Source organism: Sesamum indicum, linkage group LG13, assembly GCF_026168435.1.
Source record: "Sesamum indicum cultivar Baizhima isolate 11 linkage group LG13, ASM2616843v1, whole genome shotgun sequence".
In the NCBI taxonomy this organism is placed as follows: Eukaryota; Viridiplantae; Streptophyta; class Magnoliopsida; order Lamiales; family Pedaliaceae; genus Sesamum; species Sesamum indicum.
The window spans coordinates 17256618-17266166 of NC_142669.1; the positions used below are offsets into that span (position 1 = coordinate 17256618).

General features: G+C 32.1%; 1 long non-coding RNA gene across 7 annotated transcripts; it reads right to left on the minus strand.

The window, feature by feature from the left end:
• Positions 1 to 3156: 3156 nt before the first annotated feature.
• On the minus strand, positions 3157 to 8587 carry LOC148784573 (uncharacterized). 7 transcript variants are annotated; one of them, XR_016063722.1, is made up of 6 exons: positions 8382 to 8586; positions 8001 to 8183; positions 7550 to 7578; positions 7132 to 7213; positions 6214 to 6321; positions 3157 to 3378 (listed from the first exon to the last, which is right to left on the minus strand). It is a non-coding gene; the product is annotated as an uncharacterized LOC148784573 (long non-coding RNA). The 7 variants fall into 7 exon arrangements; XR_016063721.1 differs by having other exon boundaries at positions 7550 to 7584; XR_016063723.1 differs by having other exon boundaries at positions 7550 to 8183; positions 8406 to 8587.
• Between the last annotated feature and the right edge of the window lie 962 nt (positions 8588 to 9549).

The window sequence follows — 9549 nt, forward strand, 5'->3', positions numbered from 1 at the left end:
CTGGTGATGCAAAAAGCCTAAGCTTCGGGCCCCATTGGGAAATTGGATGCAAAGTGGGACATCCCTCGCACGTGGAACATCGCAAATCTCAAGAAGTATTACTGTTAAGTTCTCTGGGTATGTAAAGTTCACTTTTTGAATGTTTTGTAATAGGGAGCAAAGTAGAAGTGTAGCGTTTTATCCCTCCCCGTCGACCTCTTGTGAAACTCTTGTAATTTACGCTTAAGTAATGAAGTTAATTTTCCCGCTGTAGTTCAAAATTTCTTTGATAAGGGGGATCTATGAATTTTCGAGAGGCCCCCTTGAGGTACCAATTGCCCCGGGACCTCTAACAGAAAATTCACTAAGATCAACCCCCAGCGACGTTATCCTCGGAGAATTTTGCCTCCCTAAATGAAGTTGGCAAAGATCCAACTCCGGGACGCGAGCGAAATCATCCCTTGAGGCAACATCCAATCAAAATACATTGCGTAAAAAAAGCAAACTCATCCTAGAAAGATACAACGCGAGTGACATAAAAGCCGATTAAGTAAAATACTACAAAATCATGAGTTAGAACCGCCTACTTACAAAATCGCCCCATATGAGGCGAAGCGGTCATCCTAAATAATATGCGTTGATTACATAGAGAGTCAAATTCATACTAAACAAAATAATCCGATTACATTCCGAGATTAAATCCTAAGTAACAAACGAAAAACTACGAAACTTTTAAACTTGGGGGGCTCAACCGTCGGCAACTTCCACCACCTCCTCTTCACCCTCCGACACCTCAGGATCGAGGAGCCCATTGTCTTCTTCAACAATCCGGCCATTCTTGCGAAGGGTCCAACGAAGGACACGGCGACACCTTTGAATTGCATCATCATAAATAAGATTTGCCTTGTCAGTTAAGATCGTATCTAACTTCTCTGATTCTTGGAACCACGAGACCGCCTCTCTTGAGCCCTGGTACCGAACCACCTGAGGCGCGATCGCAAGTTGGGAGGGGGACTGCACCCCCCTACCTGAGGCGCCGCCTCAAACCGACGGGTGCCCCCCCCACCTTCGTCGTGCCCCACTTTCTGTTGGGTGTGCCGTCGTCTATCTGCAATCTAACTCACGGCCATTTTCACATTCACCCTCCCCACTCCACATTTCAATCAAAGAAGCAAAATACAAAGCAAGAACACCAAATAAAGAAGAAACAAAATTTAACTAAGGAAGAGAGCTACCTTTGCTAGCCATTGTGGAGAAAATGGGGTTGGGAGTTTGAAATGCAAATGAAAGGAGAAAAATATAAGTGAGTAAGTGGAAGACAAACATGGGGCACATATCAAACAAATTCAACCCACCGCACCGTATAACTTCCAACGGTACTATAAATACAAAAAAATATTAATTTTTTAAGGCAACCACTATTTATTGCAAGTGACCATTTTTCTTACTAAAAGACCTTCCTCAAAAATCATATTTCACCTGATGCATATTTGTGCCGTAGGTAACATTTTTAATTTTATCTATTCGTAAAAATCTCGACCACATCAATATATATACATATATATATATATATATATATTAATGATTACATAACTGAATTAATATTGTGGGATACTAATGTTTAATTCACATGATATATATTTACAATTATTATAAAATTTTACTCCTTATTATTAAAATATATTAGTTTTCAGCTTCTCATTAAGGAAACAAATAACCCAAAAATTAAAACATAACAAAATCAGTCAATTAAGTAAAAAGTATAATGCAAAGTAACTATTTTGCCCTTGGAAGATACATTACAAAGAATTATCCCCATCACAATGTATCACGAGGAGTGTTGTTGTGCATATAAATTTTTTAATTTAAATCGAGTTAGATCAAACATAAATCAATTACACAGTAAATATAATACACTTATCATAGAATTGATGTGCAATTTAAGGGAAGTGATCCATTACACGTTAAATATATCATATTTATTGTATTTTGATCGAACCTGATTTAAATAAAGTTTTTTTTACTGTACATATATACAAATTTGAGCTATAAAATGTGAACAAATCACCAATCTATGAATCTGATTTCCTATATTTGTAGTGGCACTAACTACTAGTTGACAACTTACAAATTCAGGAAATCAAGTGAGAAAAAAAAAATTCTAAACTGGTCTTTTTATTCCCAATTATAATATTGTCAGAAGGATCAATTTAAGACAAAATTCAAGTTTAGGGATGTTAAATCAAGAAATGAACTTGAGAAACTAAAACGATTCTAAATGAAAACATAATGAATCAACTATAATATTTAATTCTAATAAAGAAGAAAAATATATGATACTTCTAATTCCTCTAAAGTACTTAAAAGATGAATGATATATCTAATAAATAGCATAATATTTCAACATGCTTAATTTTCTAGGAAAGATCATAAATATTTATATAAAAAAAAAACAATTACTAGGGCACTTTAAAATTTAAATGAATAGCATATGAGTAACATGTAAATACTAATCCAAACTTCAAAAAAATAAAAATATAACATTGAATAAGTATCCTCAATTTTATTAAATTAAACGTATTGTTGAAAAATTTAAATCAAGTGATTTACTACTAATAATTTTATTATAATATTAATATTAGATTAATATTTTTAGATTATAAATTTTTCCATAATATAATGGATGTATCATTTCGAGAATTCTAATAATTGTAACTTATGATTAAATATAAAATAGTGAGAATGTTTTGAGTGTTTATTTCTATTGTAAGAAAACATTCGTACCTTTTACGTGGTACGCTTCATATTGTGCTCTTTTTGAGTTATATTGTTAATCTTTTATTAAATGAAACTTATTACTAAAACAATCCAAAATAAAAAATTTTGACTTATTATTTTTATTTTACTATTGAGTTTGTTAATATTATTATTTTCTTTTTAATTTGTTGTTGATGATTGTATACTACAAAAGTTCTATTTTCTTTTATTTATTTTTGATTGGCAGTGTTTTTTCCGTATGGAGAATAGAGTTCGAAGGTGTTCCAACTGTAAGCAGTATTGGGGAAAAAAAAAAAGAAAAGAATTCTAAAAAAATAATTGATTTAAGCTTCAATGATGTACCAACTTGTGTATATGGTTGAGTTGATTTTGATCAAGTAATAAATATACAACAAGAAATTGGTTTCGGATCAAAACTTTTACTTCTTTGGCTAAGAAACAAGGCGGTCTTATTGGAGCCACAATACAAAGAAGGCCGAAGTACTACCATACACACTTAATTCTTATTTACAATAGACTCTTTACATAGATGGCTGCCGATTCTTGGAGAACCCAGGAGGGTTGATACTCTGGTGCAAAAGACTCATACTCCAAATTACTTGAACCCGATCGTCGTGAAAGCTGTCTTCACCAGCATTAAGTTGTTAGAATGAAATAAACAAACAAGAAAATGTGTACAGAATCAACAATTAAAGAGAAAAACGCGCAACATAATGACATGCAATAACATATTCTCTCTAAGAACTAATTTAAACACCCAATTGTCACATATTGGCTGCTAAAAGAAGAGTGCATCTTCGACAACATCTAGAACCACATAATAACCTATATATCCATATATTCCTCTCTACCATTTTCTAGCCAAAAAAGCAACCTTTGACCTTATCAATTGTTTCTTTATCAATTTTTCCCATATTCAGAAATCAAGTAAGGTTGAAACTATTGCAATTTACTTTGTATAATTGAAACCCAAAAGTGTCTAATTTCTATGAAACACTCACGTACTCAACATTCTAATTTGGAATCGATGCAATTACGGATTCTGAGACCGCTTTAAATATGACAGGCGCAAGAGAGTTGGAGTTGAGACGTAAACAAGAAGTAACCCTCCATTATTTTTCTTGGTTTATTCTCGGTTTGTTCATTATATTAGGTTTTGTTTCCATGTTGCTTTATCAAAACTTTTTGTTTGTCGTACATTTAAGATTCTTGTACAAATTTTACAAAAACACCATATTTGTTCATATCATCGACATCTCAACTTTGCAGGCGTATCAAAGTATTGTTGGAAATTCTATATCATACAATCACAAATTAGTTCATTTGTGAACTTTAAAAAATAACATACATATAATAAATTGCATAACTGTTCTAGATGCCAATCTCATTATCGTTTTTTAAATTATTTGTCAAATATCTTAAAAGAATTTTCAACACATCTTAACAAGTTTCAGCACGATAATCATTTGTCGAAAGAAAAGTTAATAATGTATTTCTTGAAAATCTGAACAAATATGGCAATGAATGCAATTTGACCAAAAATAGTAAACTGAATGCTTTTTAAAATGTTACAAAAAAACTTCAAAAACGGTTTCAAAGTCGATTACTTTTATAAAATTAAAATTCAACAAAAAAAACTTCACTTAAAGTCCAAAACATATGACTTGCCATGCATTTATCCAAAAACAATTACATGATTTCATCTATTGCTAATCAAAATATTTTGTTAATTTTTCTTCATTATTGTAAGTTCAAGCTGATTTTGGAAAAATGAGTTTATTATAAAACACTTGACAAGAAAAACAAATCTTTGAGTAAAATATAAAAGCTGCTTTTGAGAACATTAATTGATAACAGAAGAATAGTTGACAAGGAAACCAATTTCCAGTAATATTTAAAGGTTCTTCAAACACAATTTAAGTTAGCAAAACTCTGTGTACCTCAAAAACCATTTATCGACTCATGAAATTATATAGTACTCACAAAATATTTACCAAGTCCTCTTGAAAAACAGATTTTAAATTGGCATCTAGACAACAGTTAGACATTTTAGTATAGCATTTAATTTTCAAAGTTCACAAATAAAATAATTCATGATCGAATGATATAGATTTTTCAACGCATTTTTCTATGATACGACTGCAAAAACAAGAGGTTAATAACATGAACCAACATGAATTTTGTAAATTCATACAAGAATTTCAAATGCATTACGAACAAAAAATTTTAAGGCAAGCGCATGAAAAGAGAACCCAACACAATAAATGAACCAAGAATAAATTTACGAAAAAAGAGGAGGGTTTACTCTCCAATTTAGGTCTCAACTCTAACCTCGCACCCTTCACATTTTGAGCAGCCTCAAAACCCATAATTATTTTCTTTCCAAACGAGAATGGTGATTTTGTGACTTTTCAAAGAAATTAGAGCAATACAATTGGGTTTGAATTATACAAGTAAAATCAATGGTTCAACCACCTTGATTCCAAAATATGGAAGAAAAATGGACAAAGAAGAATTAATAGGGGCACTGATTACTTTTGAGTTAGAAACCAGAATAGAGGAATATGAAGATAGGTAGGCTACCATTTAGGTTCTAAAATGTCGTCAAATAGCATACTTTAGCAGCCAACATATGTTTCAACTGAGCATTTAAATCCTACTTAACCTTTTGATTCCCGCACAATATTTATCGATATGAGGTTATCTACTTCGCACATGGCAAATCAAATTCAAACTCTGGCCCTAGCTCTTGTAAAAGACAAGTATGAATCACACATACCAACTGACATGCTTCACTTGTAGAATCAAATAAATGCATATTATACATATTACTGAAAAATGATTTATGACCAGTAACAATAAAACTCGCATATAAAAGAATTCGTGCTAGATTACCAGTAACAACAGTACTTCTTGAAGAGATTATAAATAGTATGACATCTATTCTTTGCATTAAGATAGAATCATGAAGGCACAAAAGAAAACAACACAAATACATAATTGCGACATGCTCTAATTTAAAATTTAAAGGCATAAAATAGATACCGCATAAACAAGATACTTTTCTATATGGCACTTGAGAGAAAATATTCTGTCTGTCCATTAATTGGTCTAGGAAGTTAAAATATCACTGTCCTAAGGGAATATTATAATACTTGAAGTCAAGTTAAGATAAGAGCAAGGGAGAGTGGATGATGGCACTTAGCTTTCAGCGGATTACATATAAGAGTAAAATACTTAGGAAGTTTCATCACAGTCCCAAGAGAATATTAAGATAGTTAAAGTCAAGTTCAAATTAGAGTAAGAGAGAATGGACGGATGACACTTAGCCATCAGTGGATCACATATATGCAATAAGAGGTGAAGTAGGCAAATTGATCAGTAAACATACTTACTGCTCCTTAAGTAGACACAGATTCACTAATCAAAGTGAAGATATACATGGCTTTCCATTACCTTCAAGCAGTAGTCTTACTCTAGATTGTGCAATTGACAACATCAGCATCTTGCTCGTATAGCTCCATGTGTTAATAAGTGGAGCCAAAAGGTTTCAGCACCAAAGTCCTACGTGAACCAAGGATCATTTGGCAGCAATTTTCAGAAAACTTAAAATATCACTAACCTCGCATACAGGTAGAAATCATTTCCAAAAAAATCTTTTGTGAAAAGCTTGTAAGTGTACGTACGATTCTTTTATATCAATGCAAATAACCTTTTCCCAAAACAAGAAAATCACTTCCATTACATTTTTGCATTCATTTAGATTATATAACTTCAAGTAAAGAACTTTCTGAAACAGAAAATGCATACATTTATATTATTGCTGCAGTCACATTCTTTCCTATCTCAATGGTAGGAAGATCACACAACACACCAAGATGACAATCCAAACAAAAGCCTGTAGATCCTCATGGAAGATTTGGAGAAACAAAGTGACTATGTCATGAACACTCATCGCAATTTGATAAAGTCTTGCAATTAACACAAGCGTACTGATCAATCAAAACTTAAGAAAAGGGACGGGAAAATATATGCATGCAGAACACATTGCAGACGTTTTGGAAAATGATAAGTCAAAACAAAGCAACAATTAAACTGTAAATAGTGAAATCTTAAGGAGGATTTAATTGCAGTAATCCGGGGAACAAAATTGTTTGAGATTCCAATAGGCCACTGCTGTTGATTGCATTCTGAGGATCAGGGATTTCAATGGTAAATTAATGTCACTAAGAGTGGAAAATGACCAGATAAAACCAAGAAAAGACAATCATAAGCACAACAGTTTCTGAACAGAAATATTAGAACCAATCCATTCACAACTGAACAAAGACATGGCCTGAATTTCCAAACCAATCAAATTTACTCATAACTGACCTTGTCTTCCACCAGTTAACTTGATTTGGAGACCCTTGTTGACAAACTTCGCCAAATCCAAAACTGTTCCTTTTCGACCAGACTGAAACAAAGAAACAATCTGTATATTAGAAAAACTGACAAAACATATATAGACATATAGATCTATATATATGCACCCGTGCACGCACACACGCCTGAGAAAGAAGAACCAATAAATCGTGTCCTTATTAAGGCTAGAATAGCATGTTTAGGGAATACGTCTCACGAGAGATTGCTAAAGAACAGCAGCTTTATGCAGCAACAAATATGGCTTGCAGTTGTCGAAGAACCAAAGAAAACAATGAGAATAAACTTAACAGCTCTTCACTACACATCTTTTAACAAACAAGAGTAAATACATGATGCACCATATACAAGAACAAAACATGCAACTTACCTGTAATTACAATTGCTTATTCCCGCATTCTGAAACTGACATGAAAGAAAGACTGCAGCTCATCCTTGCACATGATTTTAAAGCAAAGAAAGGATACAAGGGACAATTCCACCAAAAGAACACTATCCCAAGAACACATTTTCTTGAAAATGAAGATAAATTCACCAACTTGACTTACTTTTTTCTTGAAAGGAGAAGCAGTTAAACACAGTCAAGAGACTTGGAAATAATTTTCAGGGAAGTTCCTTAAAAGTAGTTCCAGCAATTTCCTCGGTCATGTCTTGAAAATTTTATTATTTGGGAGTTGCTGATGCCAGAATTACCAACCCGTGTACAACTTCAACATAGAATGTTAGGAACTAACACCACCATTTTCTCACCATTTTATCCAGTGTAGCAATAAAAATCACAACAAAATCAATACAGTAATCAAACAGAAAAACAACCATACCAAAAGGGAAGAGGCCTCAGAACCTCCAATGATGGGAGCCGTCTTGGCTATTCTCCTCGCAAGTTCTGAACCAACAAAACTATCTTCACCGGCATCCTTGAATTTAAGTCCCGCACCTTTGTCCCCCGCAATAGTAATCCACGGCGTACTAGAGAACCCATGTAGTAGTTGAATTTCAAGAACCTTGAAATAATTCACCAACACCATAAAGAAAAAAAAAAAAACAGAGTAAGACCGTGTACTTCAAGAATTCGTGATCTTTAAGTAGTCATCATACCAAGTTTTCCATTGGGCAGACAAATTCATTTAAACAAGATACATTTAATTTCACAAAGCAAGAACCCTAAATCAAGAAACTTAAAAAAGAAAAAAAAAACTCACTTGCTTTGATCAAGAAGTACCTACTGAAAAAAAGAAGAAACTGAGGTTGGAGAATGGTTGGTGGCTGTCAGCGGAGGAAGGCGACTGGTGGCTCTCAGCGGAGGAAGGCGCGGCTGCCTGAAATGTGAGAATTGGCTGCCGTCGAAATGGGACGTTTTTCTTGGCTTTTTTTTTTCATATGGTTTTAGTGTGTGTTTGGTATTTTACAACGGATAATAAAATTTGCACTGGGCTGGGCCGGTCACTCTTTGTTGGGTTTTAATGGATAAGTTTTTTGATCTTATTTGCCACATACATTCAGTTCTATAAATATAAATAGTTAATTACATTAATTTTTATTAATTATTATTTGTCATCATTATTTTTTATTTTTTTTAATCCATCCATTTATGTTAAATTTCGAATTATTTTTGTATTATAAATCTTTCAAAATTTACATCAATTAGGTTTTATAATTTAAGTAACTTAATATAAAAACATTTCTCAGTTTTTAAAACTCGTTTTGTCCATCAATTAATAGATACCATATAATTTTTTTTATTTTATTATACTTATCATTATTTCATCATATTTTTCTTTTTTTTATGTACGTACATACTTATTATTGATTTTGTTTAAGAGGTCATGCAACAAAAACTACAGTGTTTAGTATCAATTATAAAAAAATTATTATTTTTAAATTAATAAATTTACAAATTCTTTAAATTATAAAAATTATATTTACTTGTTCAAACGTTATTGACTCAATTAAAAGTTTAATTCATTTAAATAAATAATTCAGTCAGCGGAGGAAGGCGGCTGCCTAAAATCTTGACGACTGATGCTACCGTTCAAATAGAATGAACAAATTTTGTTTTTCTATATTTTTTGCTACTTCTTCTTTTTCACTTTCAACTGATATTTCTATAATTTATAGTGTATGTTTTAGTGTGTGTTGTGCATTTCACAACGGTAACAAATTCTTAGTTTTACAACTCACTTCCAATTGGTTTGAGCCGGTAGCCTTAATGGATAAACAATCTCTTTCAAAATTCACATTAATTAGTTTTTGTAATTTAAGTAATTTTATATAAAAACCTTTCACAATTTTTAAAATTCGATTTTGTCCATCAATTAACGCTATAATATTTTTTTATTTCATTATATTTATGTTTATATCAGAATTTTT